The following is a 21,750-nucleotide window of genomic DNA, read 5'->3' on the forward strand; positions in this document are numbered from 1 at the left end:
TTTTTTTTCTTCACAATTTCTCAGAAAACTGGACAGGGAGAAATGACTAATTTCAAAGTAAACATGGAAACTGTCATCACATTCACATCACCAATTAGCTGCTGGGTTTCACTTGGCAGCTGAGGCTCTAGGGGTCAGTGGGCAGCCTCCAGTGGTAGCCTTCCAAAGACCTGTTCTATGGCAGGCTATGCTTACATAGAAGGTGGCCATCATCACAGAATCACAGAATTCACATCATTAGGACAGTTCAGTAAAGATCCATGCTACAGCCATTAATTTCAGCTCACATGTAAATGTTTCTTTTTATTTTATTTGCAAACAAACCGGAGTTCCCCCTTAAAAATAAGTAAAGAAAAACCCTTAAATGACTCAGCAAAATTTTTAAGTGACCACAGTAATACAGATCATATAAACAACTAGAAATATAGAAATCTAGTGAATGAAATCAGCTGTATTTAAAAAAAAAAAAAAAAAAGAAAAGCATTTGTTAATATTCTACATCTTGTCTTCTCATTTCAGGGTTCTTCCCGAATTCTGATTTTTGAATCCTTTCCTTGCTTCAAGCAAAGATCTAAAAAGTACTGCTGACTAAATTTTTGTCTGTGAAACATGACATTTTTCCTTTAATTATCAGGTGCTATTGAAGTCACTATTGGTGACTTTCCAAAGCTGTATATTGATTCTAGTTGAAGATGTTGAAAGTGTAACCGATTTCCTAAATTCAAACTGATGTGAGTTTTCCCATTTTGAGATGATTATTTATAGTGACAATCTCCCTTTGATTTTTTTTATGTTAATCTGTGGATTAACATCTTCTACCTGGAAAAGGGCAGAATAAGTCCCTTTTTATATGGGCCACTAAATGACGTTGGAAGATAAATTTATCAAACTAGTATCTCCAGAGGCAGATCTCTGAACAAATTAAATAACCTAAGAAATTTGTGTTATATCTGCAAGAGCCACTATAACATTCTCTTTGTGCAGTTATCTCACTTATCTCCTTTGTTACTTATGGAGGCTCCACAAAAATTTCATTAATGTTCCTCTCCCTGGGCAGAAATTTACAAGATCAAAATAATGTTAACGGGCTACAGATTTAAAACAAAGTGAATTAGGTATTTCTCCATACAGTAAGAAATTTAAACTGTAACTTATGGTTAAAAGATAATAGAACTTTACACAGCTTCAATAAAACAGTCATGAAAGGAAATCACACACAGTGCCATTAAAAGCAGAATTGCATGAAGTTCAGGAAGTCTCAGAATTACTGACTGCTGGAACTGAGAATATATCAGGAAGGTTTTGCTCCCTGCTTCTCTCTTCTCTTCTGTGTGTTTGCTCTTGGCCACTGTGAGAGAGTTGACAGAGATGGGGCAACTTCCATCTGTATGTCAGTCTATAATTATTCTTATACTCTGATATGCCATACTGGTTTTAATTCTGAACTATCAGGAAGTATTTACAATGATGGATCTTGTGAACATACAAATTTGATACTTTATAAAGGAAATGTTATTAGATATTTCTATTTTCTGCCAGTGAGCAGTCGTCTTCAACTTCCTGGAATTATGGTTAATTTGTATAGATTATCAAGGTACAGTTAATTATGTATTTGTGAGCTTTTTAAAATTTTTCTTTATTCTTTACTTTTTTTTAATTAAATAAAGGCATCTATTAATTTTGTTTGTGCACTCTGAGTGCAGAAATACAGACCTTGTAACTGATTCTGCCTAATTCATAAGTGTAGTGTAAGTAAAGTTATAAAAATTTCTTGCTTGAAAACTGAGCAAATGATTTTGTTGAAGGAAAAAAAACTTGCACATTTTTTAGTTAGACTTTAAGGGAGTCTTGATTAGAAATCTCTGTTATTTATTGTACTATAATGTCAGCATACTTGGACTAGTATGGGTTAATACCAAGACAGTATGCTGTGTTTGCATGAGAGTTGTATTACTGAAGATTTGACATAAGGAAGAACTGATGAAGTGCACTTTTCCCAATAGAGAGTTGAAATCAAAAGTATGAAAGGGATAATGTATCTAATGTGTTCTGTGATTTTAGAGGAATCCCAGTGGCATTTGTATCAGAAGACAGTGAAACCTTTGTTATCAAGAGAGAGCCAATACATGAAAATCTGCAGCAGAAATGAGATACACAAATGCATAACTGTGATCTTTTTACAGAGTTGGTACAGAAGCAGCTTTTAGTGGTGACCCACAGCAGACTACATCAGAGGGCAATTTATAATTCCTTGAATGTCATGAAAGACATGAAGGTAAGTATGAGGCAAAGAAAAGATTGCATCTTTACATTTCTCACACTTAATATTGCTGCATAAAAATTTGGAAATGTGTACTCCAGTTATTTTATAAAAATGTAATTGGTATGAGGCTATGCTTTGTTTAGAAGTTAAAAAACAAAAACTAAAACAAAAAATCAACAAAACAAATTGTCACCCACAGATCCCAAAAAATTTCAACAAATTTTACTTGTTTCTCAAAAACAGTCAGACAAGATGTCTGTAGTTTATTCATTAATAAGGTGATGTGTTATATTTGATGATCCATCTTATCTACTACCTCAGTGTTTGAGGGTTCAGCATTTATAGCTGGGCAAGTTATACACAAGCAGTGTTTGATAATGCTGTAGGAAAAACTGTTATGTCAGTCTTTGTAGAGGCTTTTCAGGACTGTGTTCCTCAGAAAACTCAGAGGTCATTGTGGTGAAACTCAGACATAGAGGCTTGTTTCTGACAAGACCAATCCTAGCATTATACCTGATGCTAAGGTTCAAAATAGTTTCAAATCTCAATGCTACTATGTCCTGGGTGTTATGACACATCAAATATTATGGGTTGCAAAGTATATTTCTCTGTCTTAATGTTCCAAAAGCATTTTTTTTCCAAACAAAATATTACCGCTTCAAGAGATCATGAACTCTTTTCCTCATTTTCCACATTCCATTCCAGCTATTAAAATGTGGACATTCAGGTCCAAATTCATCTCTTGGGACGTGAGTTTATCAATTTGTACTTTGAATTGTGTAGATGGAAGTCATTTGAACCGCTCACAGAAAAATATAGCATGGCATCTTTGTTATTGTTGTCAGTAAAATCTTAGTGAAATCTGTGCAAGACACTTCACCATGATGGCAAGTAGTGAAATAAACGTACCAATAAGCAGGATTAAATCCAGGCAAATTTTGAGGGGCAAGCTTGAAATCAAGTCTTTAATGGTTCTGTGTTAGTCCTCACCAGAAATCATGACAAAGCTGTAAACTTTATTCTGTCTCTGTTTAATTGAATATGAAAGACGTGCACTGTAGATCTTCAGTAAGTTTATTTCTGAGAAGCTGTTTTGGCTCTCATTTGTTAAATAACTTGCAGACTAACGGTTTAGAGGATTGTCTGGAAGAACTGATGCAGTATAGCCCTGGACAGGCATGAATTCTGTAATTGTAAAGTGGTTTGCTCATTTTTACCCTGGGTTCATTGATCTCTCCTGTTGAAAATCAGTAACAGTTGGACTCCATTGGTCTCTGTCTGCAGGTTCTGGAAGGCTACTGCCTAGGTTTGAAGATAGTAGCTGACTACTGGCTTCTCAGATGCTCCTCTGCATTCCTGCATTGCAGTTGGCTTGCACAGGATAGTTAAGGGCACAGCTCCTTAATTCTTCATGCAACCAGCTAAATAAGCAGTGTTTATGTCAGCATTCATAATTCTAAAAAAAAAAAAAGTTATGTGGAACAAATATTTATGTTATGAGATGTAACAGTTGATTTCTCTGATTGGAAATGCTGTGAACCACTGTGTATTAGTGAACAGCATTAGAGGAATGCCTGGGTTGGTGTGTTTTCTACAAAACAATTACACTCCTAAAATAGACAGGTCCTCTCTCTTGTTTGTGCTTTTCTTACTGCTGTTAAAGGGCACAAGTGTTTTGCTTTAATACCTGACACTGCCTTTCATATGTTGCTTGCAGTCCCCACAGAGCTGAAAAATCCATCCCTTTTGTCCAAGAATTTTGCTTACTTCTCATTTCCCTCTTCAAATTTAATTAGGCCCAAAGAGTTTGAAACTTCGAAAAGAAAACAGCAACTTACTTTGAGAAGAGTGAAATGCTTGTCCCCTTTCTACCTTGTCTGCCATCCAGATTTTCTCTGCCAGACTATCTCTGCTGATGCTGGCTGCCCATCTCAGTGAAACCATCTGTGACTGTATGCTCAGCCAACATTCAGTCATCTCATGTTAGCTGGCAGGTGGGGTGATCCTGCCCTGATGGCTATTTTATGTAGTTTTTGTACATGTCATCTGCATGTGTGTGTTAGGTATTGCTCTCGGCTGTGATTCAGCATTGAAGGGTTGGCTTGCAAAGTCATTTTAAATCTTCCTTTTCTAACCAACCATACTTTCCTCTAGCTGTGAGGTTAGGGGCTCACCTCCTGCTAAGTTTGATGAGATAGAATGGAAGGGTGCTTTTATAGCACTTCTGTGCCTCTCCATAGTTTTGGGCAGGCTAGGGACCTACCTAGATCCCGATTTAGACTAGATTCAAAGGCCTTCTGTAGTTTATGCTGAGCTCTGTCTTCTTCCAAGATATTTATTAGAGAGACAGGAGATGCTGCCCAACTCCTGAGCATCTATAATCTATGATGTCACTGTGTTCTGAAACTGGTGTGTGCAGTGGGGGTGGGAAGCAAGAGGGCTATATGTGGCAACTGTCTTTCTGATTACATAAATTTTCATGCTCTTAGGCTGTTGATATTCCTGAATACTTTGGAGTCTCTCAAGTTGAGAAAAAATGTACACAGTAGACTTTTGCCTCTTCTGCTGCTGTTACATGTGCATTTAATTTGTTTTTAACACCATGTGGCACAGGTGAGCTAGGTGCATTGAATTTGAATGAGCTCCATGGCCAACTGTGCATTAAGAAGCAAATTACTATAGAGGCAATTACTGGTTGAATTAGAAAGAAGATCAAATAATAATTCTTTGTACTGATCTATTAATGAGAACAGATTAATACCTGCCTGACGTGTTTATTTTCCAAGGAGATAGAAGTGTCTCCTATGACACTTCCCTATTTGCACAAGAAAATTAGCTAAACCTAGCCACAAGGGCATACTGGTGTTTTTTCCCTGTCCACGTGGAAACTATCAGCCTTAGCAAATCCTCGAGTCTGTAATTTCTTATAGTGTTGAAGCATCTTCGCTTTGTTCCAAGTGTTTTAGCCTTTACCAAATGGACCCGAAGACAGGAACACCCACACCAATCTTAGGATCATCTTAGCACCATTTATGTTCCTCGCTTATATCATGATATATCACATGTTCCAAAAGCTCTTTCTAAATTCAAGTAGCATAAAATAAAATCCATTTTTCTTTAAAAATAATTAGATTTTGCTCACTTACTGTCTGTCACCATCAAGTAATTCTCAAACTTCTTCTAGCCTTCCAAGAGAAATAGTTAACCAGCTGTGAATTTCTAATGCAGAAGGCTTGTTGCCTTTTAACAAAACTTAATGAATGTAAAATGTTCTGGCTGTGGTTTCAAAAAATATTTTTAATAAGGAGAAAATCACATGAAAAAGTTAAAACTTATCTTCACGTGGCTTAATGATTTTTTCTTAAATGTACCATCTGTTCTGTTCAGAGCTATTGATGTCAAAATAACATCGTATGTTAAACATGAACATGCCATCAGGCTGGAGCATGGACACTAGGTTTACACATGTAGTAGGCATATGTTGTGAAAAAAATGCTGGCATAGCTAGTTGGGCTTGCATAGCAATGAAACATGATCACATACGTGACAAGTTTTTGCAAACTAAGACTTTGTTGTTGCTGTTATTAAGGCCCAAAGCTTGAAACCATGGGAGGCTTGGCTATAGATCAAACCCGTCTAAATGGGATTTTTGGCTAGGCTGATGTTCACTGAAATATTGTTTAAAATTCCTTTGCACCTAATAACAAATGATTCATTGCATAGCATCAGCTTGATCCTTCTAGGCTGTGTCCATGTACACCAGTGCTCTCTTTGTGCAGATCGAAGGAGCAGATATGCAAAGGAGAAAGCCCACACAGGTGAAGGCAGCCATTTTTTCAGTTGTTATGGTTACAAGAAAGTTTTCTCTTTAAGTGTGAGTGTATTTGGAAATGCTGTAGAATTAAATTACATGTTCCCTCATAATACAAATTCTGCCTCTGGGTAGTTCCAAAGCAACCCAGTTAGACAGGTGGTGATATGCTATCTCTAGAAGCCACATTATTCCCAACAACGAAGACCAATTTTCGAAAACATAAACCTTTTGATTAAAGTCTCTTTAGGGATTTTTGTTACTTGCTGCCAGGAGAAGAATTTTGAATATCCAGCAGTTGAACCTCTAAGGCAACGTAGAGTGATGTAGGCATCAGATTTGGGTTTTGTAACTACTTCTATTATTTAACTATTTAATAAAAGCAGGCTTAATTCAATTTTATGGAATTAATACAGTGCAAGATTTTTTTCTTCTTAGGTAATGTCTTTTTCAAGGTTATATTTTGTGTGTATATCACTCAATGCTAATATTAGTGCATCTTGCCACAACACTGGAATGACTGTGTGCTGAAGAAATAAGCTCTGTGCCAGGTGTAGTACAGTATATGCCCCCTATACTTTCCTGATTTTTCACCACACTCATCCTACAAAAAAATCTATTCCTTTCTCGGTTCAGACATGAGATATGAATGACTGGAAAAGAAGAGGTTGTGTCTCATAAGCCAAATAGGTCCTCCTTGCTGGTGACTGCGGCCAAAGTAAACAAACTGGAGTAATTGCCACCACAGGCATTTTACAGTAGATCTGCGTTTTTATTGATGTTGTTATTAAACTGCTATAAATGTCATAGACTGCTGTTGGAGATGAAATTCCCCCTTCCCCCCAGCTTTGCAGTTGCTGTCTGTCACTGAAAGCTATTAAGTTTATCATCTAGCAGAATCAGACAGTGCAGGAAGCAGCCTGAATGTTAATGTTAACCTATAATAGGTTTTAAATAGCCATAAAGAAAAATTAGGCTCCAATGGGAGAGGAAGGCTAGTTTACCTTAACATAAAATAAAAGAGGACACATTGGCCTGATTTACTTAAATGTAGCTATTACGTGCACTTTAGGGAGGAAACTGGTATACCAAAGCTTATACAGGCAGGAAAAATGCATTTTACCTCACTCTGTACAAATGACATAAAGTTTCTTGCTATAATTAAAAAGTAAATCCATAGGTGCTACATGTATATATTAACATAGATGTCATGCTGTCTACCTTTTATGTGAATTCCTTTGAGAATAACAATAGAGCTGTAAAAAAAGACTATTCTGAATCATTCTAATCTTGTTTGTTTTTTAGGTGTTTTTCTTTTTTACAAGCCCAGGATGATTTATATTTGGTATGGAAATGTGACAGTAATGAAAATGGATCATTTCTCACTTGAGAGTTCCTATATCATCTGAGCTGGCCTAGTGGTTTTACAGAAATGAATGGAAAAGCCATGCATGAGCCCAGCTCATCCTCCAGCTGTCTCCATTTTGGTTTTCAAGATCCTTCAGCCCATTGGTCAGGCACTCTCTCCAAGCTGGTCTTCTCACTGCAACTGAGCCAGAAAGTGTGGAGGTCTTGTGGTACAAGGAGAGAGGCCTAAAAGAAATAGGTAGAGAAGTCAAAAAAAGATGCGTAAGTCTGTGGTGACAACCCACTGCTGGAGGAGAAATTGGTCTGTTTTTCTGAGGTTGTTCTGAAATTTGGAAAGATTTTTAACCAGGTAACCTGATTTTTTTAATTTAATTTTATTTATTATTATTATTTTTTTTTTTTTTAGGAACAAGTTAATTAAGAACTGTGCCATGAAAAATCATTTGTATTGCTTGGGTATGATATGAAAGCTCCTGAAACCAGTTGTAAGTACTTATTAATTATTGCGTTCTTCCTGAAAGATGGCAAGCTTCTCATTTCCTATTTAGCTAATCAGTTTCCTTCTTTTACTGGTAATATCATGCACTGCACACAGCAAATTAATTTTGCTGATATTAAGAACAAGATGTCAAATGCAGTAACAAGTATACTTGGGTGAAATTCAGAATCAATGGCATGGGGAAGGTCAGGCTAGACTGTCTCTTCTGGCTTCTGATGTAGGTGTGTTCCACCTTAGATTCTATATATTCAGCTTTACTTGTCCACAAAGGCATGTGGAATCTGCCAGAGAAGTTTGTTTCAGGGTCTGAGTCTTCCAACCTGATGGGGCCTTGTTATTTCTTGGGTGGTCCGGATTAAGGACTAGAATCTAGGTTATTGACATCAATATTAATCTGAAATAAGTGTTATACAGAAGCTGTACATGGTAATTTCTAGTTTTGTAGAACTTGTAAACATAGAAGGCATAATCTAAAAAATAATAATTTGATTCTGTCTAGGCTTGTTGAAATCTCCCACTCTTAACTCTGGTACTTTTCCTGTTGGGTATTATGTACACTCATATATGCACATATGGAGAATAAAAACTGCTCTGTCAGACTGTATCAAGAGAGGTTTATATTGTAATGCAACTGTAAATACAAGAATTTTCTCTTTATTTTTTTTTTGACAAATTGTGAGGCCAATCTTGAAATGGGGCTACATTGTGAATGTCGGCTTACCATCACATTTGGTTTATAATGTGAGTATGCTGGCAAATGCAGGAGTACTTTTTTCCAAGTATCAGCAAAAAGCAGGACTGAATTGTACATCACAAAGCAGATTTTATTCAACTGAGCCTAGAGAATTTTAGAATTAAAGGCAAAAAAAGCTGAAGGTTTTGCTCCCAAATCTTTAAAGATCTGAAAAAAATAAAAATAAAAACCAAAATATCAAAAACATGAAATATGCGATAGACTTTTAAACTGTTACATATTAGGAAATTTGTTAGCAACTATTTAGTGAACACCAACTATAAGTGGCAATGTCTTAATAGTAGATTAATCCTTCAGTGATTTAAACTGAAAGAAAATCTAAAACAATGGAATTGTGAAGCCAGGGAAACTTAAACAAGTCTGTACCTGTTCTCAATTACATTGGAGAGAAATAGGATTTAATCTATTGAGGTGAACAGCTTGGTACCGAGAACAAATTACAACAGAAGTTAACTTGCTAAGTCATTCATTCTGGGTATTGCTCTGCTAATGTAACTCAGATTAACATACATGGATTTGGCTTCCTATTACTTTTTAAAACTTATTCTCTATATCAGATTTTCTTTTAACTTCACAGCAAAAGGAAGTCGTTGCATAAGCAAATTGCTGAAATTTTTTGTGCTGAAAAAAAAAAGATGAAAATTAAGCAAAACATGACTAAATAGAATGATATTCATAGAAAATGGGCCCTCCTAGCTAAACAAGAAATCCAGACTTTTTTTTTAATTCAACTTAAAACATCATGAAGAAATTGCTAGTGAGATTATTTTTTGGACATTATGTAGAAAACTGCTTGTTGTACAGTATATATTAGTGTACTTTTGAAGTTCTGTACTTCTGAAGTTCTATCTTTAAACTACCATTGGTTTGAGTATTTCATTCAGCATCTGATGTTAAATTGTAGCTTGATCTTCATGTTTGGTTTTGAAATCGGATTATCAGAAACTGCACATATCTTTTAAATTATTTGTGAATTGGTGCTCAGATCAGTGCCAGTTTTTCTGATGGATTGTGTTTCAAATTGGGATATTCCCATGGCTTCCTAGTGGTGCAACTCAGAGTCTAAAAAAAAACTATCAAAGTGGCAAGAGAAGATAGGTGGTGTCTGAAATTAACTCTGACAATAGGACAAATTTTACTTCAGTATTTTTTTGCACTGGAAAGCTGAATTCCTCAGCTTATATATTTGTATTACAACAACAACTTTTGCATATATTGTGTATCTACTAGAAGAAACCAGTTCATTTCAGCGCCTGGCCTTTCAGCAGTTCATGAAATGTATGTGTTCTAACTGAAATAAAGAAATTAGGATATATAAATCATTTGGTGATGTGGTTACTTAATTCCAAGATCATATTTTAAGGCTGAACTTAATTTGAATAACAGATCTGTGCATACTTTCAGTCCATGCTAAAGAACTTTATATGACAGCCGTTTGCAGAGGATAATTAGAATTGGTAATAATTTTTCTGAATTCCATCTCTGTATGTAAGAATTTGTGGAATGTATAATTTTGCATTAGTCCTTCATCTTACTGTGCTTCATTTATTTTTTTTTTCCCTGTAAGTTACTCTTGAACAAGAAAGTTGCTAACTCATAAAACACTGTTAAAAAAAAAAAAATGAAACAACTCAAAATGTCATGAAAAGAATTGTGAAATTTGTTCTAGATGCTGTGAAGAATGTGATATGGATATATGTTTGTTTTTTAAATGTTGGAGAGTACTTCATTTGACTTTAAGTAGATATTAGTATGACAGAAGCCTTACCTGCTTAGTTTATTAAGAATAATCAGTGAGATTAGTGAAGAAGATTCAAAACTTTTTTTCAGTTTAAATGTGTTCTTAGCTTTCTTGTGAACTAACATTGTGAGATTGGATTTGTTAATTTGACTGTACGTGTAAAACGGGAAAATTGGAATTAATTGGATTGTTTAGATTGAACTATTTATGATAGGTAGAATTTTCTTTCTCTTTCAGGAGGTAATTTGAAGCCTTTAAAACTGAGATGAAAATGAGATTCAGAAGGGGCAAAAAATAAAATAAGGAATTTAACAGCTAAAAGCCGTTGCATGGGACAAATGTTAAAAGAGCAAAAATATATTTTCAAAAATTAGCAATGCTTTTTTAATAGTATAATCCACTTAGGTTAATTTAGGATAGAATGTGAAAGGCTTCCTGTATCCGGCATGCCTCCATCTGTTGGCATTCTTTGTTTGCAGTGCGATATCATGAGATACATCCATTAAAAACCTTACCATATCGTAGCATTTCCAGCATAACATTGTTTGATAAGACAAAAATTAGAATAGTAATATTTGTGATTTCAAAGTATGATATCTTTCTTTAGGGTACTACCGGTTAAGGCCAACATTTAAAAGAAACAAAAATTCTGTGTGTGCTGCTGGAAACCACTTCTGCTCTCCTCAGATTGATGCCAGGTTTCCTGATGTCTGCTATAGAAAAGGTGGCTTGACTTCCCACAACTGAGATTTCCCCTGTCAATTTCAGAATTGTTGTGGAATACTGAATGTGGGATGGAAAATCAGATCAAATCATAGAATAATTTAGGCTGGAAGAAACCATGGGCAGGCATCTGGTTGAAGCCTAGTTAAAGTAGAGCTGATTATGTAATTAAATACAATTTGGAAGTCAGTTGAGGTTGCCTAAGGCCCTTTCCAGGCCTGTCTTAAACAGCTCCAAGGCTGGAGATTTCATAGTGAGGCAACTTGTTGCAGTGTACGACCACCCTTTAAGATTATTTTCCTGGTGCATAGTAGTAATTTCCTCTTTTCCCTCTTGTCTATTGTCCCCTTGGCCTTTTGCCACATGCTTCTGAGAAGAGCTTGTCTCTGTTTCTTGTACTGGTGCTGGTACACATGTTGGCTGCAACAACATCACTCTGTTTCTCCCATATTCCCTTCTGCCTACTTTGAAAAGATGGTGAAGATTTAGGTAGTTAATGTCTGCACAGTCTTTCAAACATCTGCAGTACTTCATAAATACAGATTATGTAGCTGCTGTGTAGGTCATCTTGCTGTGGTAATTTGATATTATTCTTGAAACAGCTATTCTTTAGAAATAAATTCCTAGACCAGCATGAGATAGGAAGGAATGTAACATACCTTCCTGTGTAAAATGGAAAGCACACAGCAGCAGCCCCTTGAATTGCATCAACATCAAATTGTTCCACTGCCAGCATTGTGTATATCATGGCTCTGTAAATTGTTTTACAGTTCCTTCCCAAATCTTTGGTTCCTCTGGAGTTGTTGCTGAATCTTTTCCAATCCAGAACCTTGTAACTTAATATACCCAAGTTGTAAAAAATGGCTGTAAAGTGCAGGTTTAATAAAGAATTACATAAATAAGAAGCAGTGAAAGGTGCCTGAAACATGATATTCTGGCTAGACACTAGAAAAGATGCTGGAATTCAGTTTGGTAATGAGTTTGTAGACTAGATTAGCAGAACCATTTCCCAGACACTCTGGGAAAGCAAACTCATTTAGACGTTAGGAGTGTTATGGCTGCTGAAGTAAAAATATGGATGTTGGCAACTGGAAAAACAACTTATTGTGGCTAATGGTCTGAATGCTGGAGCTCTTCAACATGAAAGATACATATGAAAAGGTATATTAGTACTTTCTCATTGCCTCACGTTTGATATGCATTTTTTAGTATGCTAATTAAATGGTGATGTTCTGCTCCTATAACTTTAGCAGATATAAAAGTAATGAAAACCTTTTGCCAGACCATAACAGCTGGAGCCAAAAATTACATCCAGTGTTCTCAGGTTTTCTTTCTTCTGTCTAATGGTGTCAGAACCTCATACAGTATGCATCAAAAAAAATCAGTACCAAATTCAGTTTCTTAACATTTACCACTAGCAATCAAAATCATGAAAGAAACTGAGATGTGCCTAAAAGCTTTGCACTGACTTATTAGTACAGGATATTGAAAAATCAGGATTTTCTGTAAATGAATAACTCTAATGTTTCAGTACTGGTTTTCTTCCAGAACTGTAAAGAAAAATCAGAAATAAATTCTGATCTACTAACACGCTCAAGTAGTATGTTAGATTTTGTTTTGCTTGCCTTCTGCCCAACTCTTGTAAGATTGACATTCCACCACTTCTGAAAGGTATAATTTCCAGACTCTGAGACGGGAAAATAATCATGGAAAAGAAGTCTGGAACCATCATAAAAACAATGAAAACATTTATTTTTCATCAGAAGTCCCAATATTCTCATCTGCATCAGCTCAGAATCTGGAAGGCTCTTTGAGCGTGATTGCCTCCAGAACTTCTGATTTTCTGCCTCTAAACTCCGTGGAAACATTAATGCAAGTATTTATCACCCCAGTATGAGTCAGGATCCTTCTGGCCTTGAAGCTCTCTTCTCTGAACAGTGACTTTTCATGACCCAATGCCACCAACATCGGAACAGTCTGTATGGCAAAGCTGCCCTAGTCTTTGGATCTTTGGTTCTAGGGTCCTATGGGTGGTGATACTGAGTTAGAGCTGTGAACCTGACAATAACTTTGGGATTTCTGTTAATAGCTTACTAAGTAAACTAGCAGGAAGCCAGACAGCCTGCTGATGTTTCCCCACTTAATTTTTTAGACATTATTACTCTTTTTTTTTTTTTTTTTTTTTTAAGATAAATTTGTTTTTTTCAACAAAGAGCTTTAATTGTAAAATTGCCACAGCAACTAGACTTATGTTCTTTCATCTGGGTTGGTCACTGTTGGTGAAAATACTTCATTTCCATTCTCAGCAGGACTTATACTTCCTCTCCAACATGTTCTTTGTTTTCTTACAAATAACTGTGAATACATACCTGTAGATCTAAATTCTGGAAGAAAAATTTCAGATAGATGCATCTCTTTCAGAAATATTCTGAAATCCTTTTTAGCAGTAAAGAGCAGCAGACGTGCATTTATTCTATGTTAGCATGAAAGAAAGGATGTTGGCTATTACTTGTCTCTTAATTTGCATTTAAGAGACTCTGTTTTTTGTATTAGAAGTTGCACTCTGTGATCTGTCCATTCCTTCTATTGAAAAATTACAGGTGTGCTATGATTCATCTCCATTTCCTATTTCTAGGAGTTGATACACGATAACTATACATTCCATTTCAGTTCCTTCATACATAAGCTTGTTTAATTCTTTGATTAGAGAATAGAAATAATCTAAATGCCCATTCCCTAATTTTTAGCAAATACAGCAGTGACATAAAATATAGTATGTATAAATGTGTGTATATGATACAGCTACATTAGGATCTTGTTTGTTTGTTTGTTTGTTTGTTTTGTCATTGTTGTCATTTTTTTTGTTGTTGGTTTTTTTCATCTTCAGGATTTTATTCTAAAATTGACCTCTGGATTTGAAAATCTGTGACCCCCAGCCAAAAAATGTGTTTTGCTGTCTGGATAAAATAATTCAAACCTTAAATATCATGAGACTAAATATTCTCTTAATGCTATCTCAAGAATCAAATCATGACTTCAGTGAGGATGAAAGCAAATTTGTTCTTTTCTTAAATTTGTCATGTAGTATGTATGATAAGATAATTCAGTTCTGCTAGGAGGAAGCCTTGCAGCGAAACTTTTTACTTTCAGGGCTAAAATAAGGCTTGAGAATCTACTCAGATACTTGTAAGGTGTGCTAACATTAACCTATTCTTCGCTATTTCTGGCTGCAGAACTGTTAGATTTTTTGCAGTCATAAATGTGAAAGAAGCTTGAATACAGTGTTGAAGTCAGTGGATCTTTGCCAGTTTAACAGCAGCTGAAGTTCTGGCATAGATTTTACCTAGAAATGCAAGAAGCATACATGAAGGAAAGATTTGTGTTGCTAAATATAGACTGCCCTGAGAGTTCTAGGTCTAAAATAGTTACTGTTTAGGTTGAGCAGTGAAAATAACACAGATGATCCTGCAAGATTTTTTCACCAGAAGTATCAACTGAAATCAATAAGCATTTGGAATGTGCAGTAAATTCAGACCTTTTACTTTCAATTGTCCTAAGCAAGTTTATTTGAAGAGGAGAGCTGCATGTCTGTCTATCAGTACATATATCTTACATATGCTTGCATATATAAAGATGTATTTCTGTCAAGACATATTCCTACAGATGTTTGCATGCACATTTACAGTTTATGCACAGAATATACAGGATTTGTAAATGCTGAGGTACAGGACTGAAATAGAATTTTCATTAGGCGGTTTTATCACATCTCTTTACATAAAATTTTCAGTATGAGTGCTAATGTTGAAACTGGCTATTAACCAAAACGTTTGCTGTCAAATTAAGTGTTCCCATCTGAGATGATAAATGGAGACTACTACATAGCTATAAACTGCGACGTATGAAAAATAATTCGTTGACATCTGGCTCCAACATCTGGTTTCATAATTGTTCCTCCTGAGCAAATGGAATACGTACTTAAAATTTGTTGTTTTCTTTAATTGGTATTCAGAAATGTATTTATGCATCCTGTAACTTGTGCAGTTACAGAAGGTTGTTAGAAAAGATTTCACACTAACTGTAGGCATAAAACCGCACAAATGCTAATGCTTTAGCATTTTACATTGGACAGCAACAAAAAAGTTCCGGGGAGAAGCCGGAAAGGATTGAGTTTTAGCACCTGTTCAGTGCCTACCATGGTAATACCTGAGGAATACCTACTCTGAATTAAAGAAAAGTAACCCAGAGAGTTTTCTCATTACTGTTCCTGATTTATTTCCATCTATTTAAGTTAAAGACAACAAGCACTGCAAGATCAACAGCACAATGTTTCCTGTGTTGTTCCAGACACACACTGCTTTGGAGTGTTTGTAGAGAATGCACCAAGACAGACAAAATGCAAGAACAAAAATACTTGTTAGAATCACAGATATGCAAGCTTTTAGTTCTAATTCTTCAATTAGCTATCTATGGATGTCAAGGTATTTGGATGAGTAAATCAGATTTAATTGACACACAATAGACAGCACTCCTGTCTACCTAGTTTTGGTCAAGTGGTATCAGGTGGAGGCCTAGAAGAGTTGGTACTTGGAAAGTAGAAATTCTGAAGGTGTATTTAGAAATTGACTTTCATGCTTCAGAAACAACAGGGCCAGAAAGAAACAGTGCTTTTTTAGTGTCCCCTTCCTGTCTCCTTCGATTTTATGGCCTACGTTATTTGAAGTATCCCCCAGTTGAGGAAAAAAAACAAAAAAAAGCAAACCGAAAAGGCTTAAGAAGAAAACAAGGCCAGAGGGGCTGCATTTCCAGAATGGGCTTTAGTATGGTGGTGTGTGAGCCCTGGCTAACAAAGCACTGCAGGTGCTACAGAGAGAAGATGGCGGGCAAGCTGTGCGTTGCTCTGCAGTTTGTGTGTGTTTTATTGGGAGGCTTTTCCTGTGTATGTCAATAAGGTAAAACCTGCTAAGGCATCAGTCCTATTGTTTGCAGTACTGTAAATAGGAGATGTTCACAAATTCAGATGTTATATTGTTGAAGCAGTATGAGAGCAATGAAAAGTCTTCATTCGTTATCAATATCTACCTGTTTTGAATAACTGTTTTCTTCCTTTTAACCAGATACTCCTTTCCCAACTTTCCAGTGAGGAAGTTGACATTTTTACATAGCTCAGGCTCAATCTGTGCTATAAACTTTGCTAGTTTAGGTGTACTAAATGAAAACTGGGAAGCTTGTGTCCCACTCCTACCCTTCGTAAGATATGGTTGCCAGCACAGTGCACAGGTAATGGCATCTCAGCTGTGAAATAACTCCTCTTGTTACCTTTCTTTATGCTTTTATGTGGCTGATGTGGCTATTCCAACAGGTTCTCTCTCCACTAGAGAGTCTTCTGGTATAGATTTGTTGGCCAATTTGTTCTGTAATGTTGATATGCCTTAACTCATTCAATTTTCCAATAGTAAAAAAAAATTGCATTTTGCAAGCATGTTAAAATTGTCATGAGTATTCACACCAACAGTCGTATGAGTTATTGATTAGAAAGCTTCTGTCTTTTCCTGTGGAAATTCCTTGTCTTAGAATGTTTATTTGATCATATATTGAATGGCTTAGATTTTAAAAATAAACTAAATTCTTACTAGTGCTGAGATTTACCTTGTAAAAGGCCATGTGCTATTAGTCATGTGGATTTATGGGGAGTAGCTTGGTACTGAGGAAGATCTTCAAGGAAAAAAATGGACAGGGCAAACATGAGGATTTCATTTCAGTGAGGCTGCTCAGTGTTTTCTGCTAGGTCCTTCCCCAGCTCCTCACATCAACCCAACAGATTTGACAGTTTCTCTGGATTTCCACTGAATGTTGTGCTTCTACTAAGAATGATTTATATCCTTTTAGTTTTCCAGTGATCGTGCACTCTTCTTGTTGACTTTTATATTTTTGGCTTCTTCAGTGCACCTAAAAGCAGAGTTGAAAAAAAAAGGGGGGGCAAGGGGAGAAGGGGATGGTTTCAGAGGGTTTAACAAAGAAAGTACTCTGTTGTGCTGCCAGCAGCTCTGAATAGGAGATATTTTTTCCCAGCTGTATGAAATATATACATTTTGTTTTACAGTACACAAAGAGAAATTTTTCATAGCTTTGCAGGCAGACCAATTAATTGCAGTTCAGGCCTTCTGGGTCAAGAATGAAGGTTTCTTGTTACTGTTGAAGTCTTACTAGGATAGACAGAAGCACTTCCTGAAGTTTTCTTTCTACTGAAGAAAATCCTCTCCTGAACCAATGTCAGCTACATTTCTTTGTGCTTATTAGGTGACCACTAAATGTAAACTTTTAGATATGCCATGAAAAACAAAAGCCAGTCAGTGTCAGTCTAGCAGTTTTGTCTGCAGTCAGACAAAACTCTTATGAAGTAAAGGAGTAAGAAATCCTTTACTAGGTAACTATGGGATGACCTGAATGTGAAGAACTAGTTCTTAGTCCTTATTTCTCAAAGATTACTGAAGAATGAGGAAGAACAGAAAATCCCTAATTTTTGTTTGTTCGTTTTTCAAACCTATGTAAAGACACTCTTATTTTCCATATATTGTATTTTAAAGATCAACTTTGCTGGGATTATTTCAGAATATGCAGGTTTTTTTGTTTTTTTTTAAACAAGTCTTCTTTTAGAATAGGTTCTCTGTTGCCTCGCGCTCTCGCTACGTGAGAGCTCCCCGCGAACTGTGTGCCCTCGACCTATCAAGCAGCTCGTACTCGTATGGTGCGGTCTTGAAAATGCTCTTTTTATTGAGCAACACATCCCTTTATATACTGTTGCTTAGCACTATAGGACCACCTATATGGGGCAGGTCCTCCTATCAGGTTACAGCATGTACTACCCTACTGTTTGATTTCGCAATCGATCTCTACTACAGTCCTCTTAGGTACAAAGATATTTCTAGCAAAATTTAGCAAGAAATTTCTTAAAGAGCTATCAGTATATCATCAAATGGACACTACTACTTCTCTCAATTACAGTGTTGCCCTCAAGGAAAGGATTACATATAATGAACATTGAGTAATAATTTTCACCATTGTCCTTCTTAAGAGAGTAAAAGCTAGTAAGAAGAACCAATTTTGTTTGATAATGTGAACGTAAATTCCAAATCTATGGGGTTTGAAGGTCTGACTTAACATTAGGTGCAGAAGGTGAATATAGGAAAATAGGTGAAGAAGGTGCTATATGAAGAATTGTATTTCAATTGCATGATCTTCCTAATTTTCATCCCTTCATCTCCAGATTTTGGTCACACTTTTCAGAATGAGATTAACTTAATCTCTTTTCACAGTCTTTTCTTTAATCCGAACTACAGCTGGTTATAAATTCTGCAGTTTCATTTGCTTACTACTCATCTAATACAAAGTCAATACAAAAGCATACATAAATTATTTTTTGTAATAATCTGACTTTCCTACCTCCCCATTTGTTCCAGTTGACCAAATGTGCAGTTCTCTTTTAAGTCAATCCAAGAATATTTCAAAGAAAGAGAAAAGAAGGTCATAAAATATCTTAAGACCTTGACTTAAAAATTATTTTCCAGTTAAGACCAATTCAGAACACAATGATAACCGTGATAAGTTTCATCTGCCTACATTGGATTCTAGAATAGAGGAACAAAAATCTGAAGAATTTTTTGGGTGTGTTTTAAAACCAGAAAGCCCTCACAAACTCAACAGTCTGTGTGGACTTTTGAATGTATTTGAATAGCTATTATAGTGATAGCTTTCAAATTAGTGAGGTTTTAAGCTATCAGTTACAATATATTATTTATTGCTTTCATTAAAAGTCAGATGTTTATTTTCCTATTGTGGTGAATTATTTTCTTGACTTTAACCCATGATAATTCTCTGCAACTACATCTCTTAAACCCATATTTTGCTGTTCAATTGCAAAAACAGCCTTCTTGTTAAGGCTGTTTTCTTTTATCTTAAATTTTAAGCACCCATTTACCCAATTGGAAAAACCCATATTATGTCACATATACAAGTATAAGGAAGATTTTATATATATATGCATACATATATGTTGAAACAGTAAGTCTGAACAGCTTGTGTTATATTGAAACTCCAATGATATGTGATTTTATACATCAAACACACTGTACAGGCAATCATACAAATACATACAAAATATTGTTATTTGATAGAATTAAGAGTGATAAAGGTGTTATGAAGGATAAGTATCACTGAGTTGTAAATGGTTAAGACAGTGGGGGAAGAGACATATGCCAAGTTTTCAAGCAGTGTGACCAAAATCTGAATGGCTTGAAGTAACTGAATAAGTGACTTTACAATGGCTTTCCACAAATAGAATATATGGAATTCCTAGGTTCATTTTCTTTCTGTTCACATGTGTACCCTCTCAAAGCAGTCTCAAATAATTGATTTCTGAATTCACTTGTCAAAATATATGGTATTTCAGTACTTCTTACATATTTTACTGAAATGTCACATCACAAAAATGTGAAAATTCTCTTTCTGAGGTACATTCAGTGTAGTTTTAAGTAATTCAAGAAACAGTACCACCAAGGTTACTTCCTGTGAGTTCAGCTGCTCTTTAACAGCTTCTGTTCTTTTAACCTGGATAAAATTCTAATACTTTTCAATTTAATTTAAGCAAAATACTATATTCTTTTGTGATATGTATGTATTATGCAGTACATCAATTTGAGCTATCATCGAGGAGTGCTGAACTTGGAGAGTATTTGTCACTGAACTGTAAAATTCTACAGCTGGGCCTAGGTCTTTCTTGATATTTGTAAAATACGCAGTAGTGTAGAGCCCTGACTCTTAGGAAATCTGGACATTTTCACTCGCTGAGAATAAATAATGAAAACTCTTCAATCAAGACAGTAATATTTTGTTCCTAATGTGAGTGCATATATTTTTTTTCTGAGTCATTTATATTATATGTATCCTACTGAAACGCCATGACTGGATCTTTCCTGTATTTGTGCTCAGCATATAGAGGAAAAAAGGTCTTTCAGGAAGTGGTTGTTTCTTCCTTCAGTGTTTATTAAAGCCCTGAGAATAACATAATTTAAAGAAGTTTATGGGATAAAGAATGCAAGTGATTTAACATCTTAAAGTATGTCTATATTGCTTGAAACAGTACTGAAAAAGTACTCTCCTGCTGTAAGCATTTTGTAATTATTTTCCAGAAGTCTTTCTCTATGAAGTTTATTGAGCTATTCCTGAGAATGATAGTTCTCACAAGAGCGACATTCACTCATGCTTTGAAGAACTTTCAGTGTCAATGTCTGAGACCATGCGTAGGCTCAGTATTTGTACAGTGCATATATTTGACTTTTCAAGGACCTTGGTGCTATCTGTGGTGGTGAAAGATGTATAATATTGACTGAGAATGTTTCCTCAGTTGCACTTACCCCTCTGTGCACAAAGTGGGAGGTGAAGGGTATGGGTTCCATCACTGCTCAGGGGACTCAAAAGAAAGTTTTTCTTTCTCCCTGGGAAATGCGCTTCACTGGAATTTAAACTGTTCACAGATAAATACCATTTTAATTAGCATCTAATAAACACATGAATTTAAGTATATTTGAATCTGCTTCTGAATCAAGATAATCTGTTTTGGAGGGTTGAAATGGCTGTTCTCTTTGAACGTGTAAACTGATGATACTGGAGATGCCAGTTCAAAGTGGTAGCACCATTTTTCAAAGCAAGCTGTTGGAATGTTTGATTAACATAAACCAACATACTTATTTATGCTAATGTTTCATTACCATTTTATAGATTTTGACTCTTACAAATGGAAAAGGAAGAAATCTTGGGTTCTTTTGCTAAGCACTACTTCCCTGTTCTCATTGCCTTCCTTGTGTAGAGTGATTTGAAGCCCTCTTCTCTGCCTCCCTTCCATGACAGAGGTAGCATAAAGGGCTTGCAATGGGAGGCTGCAGATTTAGCCACCAACAGCTTTGAATGCATCCTGCTGCCTCAGCATTCCTTTCCCTCTTACTCCACTGCAGCTGCTTTACCTGATGGCCCTGCACTCACTCCTCCAGCGTTTGAAATGCAGATTTTTTTTTTTATTTATAACCCTCTCTGGAACATATAGTAATGTCCGTTGGAAACTGGATCAGCTCATGCTCCTCTGAAAGAACTCTCGAACATTTCCCTTTTGGACTCAATTGGAAAGTTGCATTTTTCCATTTTAACTAAAAATATTCTGTAGGGAACAATCCTACATCTGCAGGGGTAGGCTATATGACTCAGTGTAAATCCTTTTTTAACTTCCGTTGTTCTCATTCTGTTTCATTTAGGAGTTTTAGTCTCAAATTTCTTCTAAATGAGGCAACAAATGTTCATGGCAATGAAAACTGAATATTAAAAAAGTGAAAATGAGCAAGATCTTGGAGATTTCTATCTGTTGTTGACTTATACATTTGACAGAATGAAGGATTTTTTTTTCTTCTACATTCTTAAATACATGTTATGATTCATATTCCTACAATATGTATTTAGAAGATTTATTCAGAACTGGGCTCCTGTGAACAATATTGAAGAGTTTGTTTGCAGCACATCCTGATGTAGTTGAGTTTGAAAAGGGAAA

Source organism: Lagopus leucura, unplaced genomic scaffold, assembly GCF_019238085.1.
Source record: "Lagopus leucura isolate 7727_CA_CO unplaced genomic scaffold, USGS_WTPT01 Super-Scaffold_100004, whole genome shotgun sequence".
Lineage (NCBI taxonomy): Eukaryota > Metazoa > Chordata > Aves > Galliformes > Phasianidae > Lagopus > Lagopus leucura.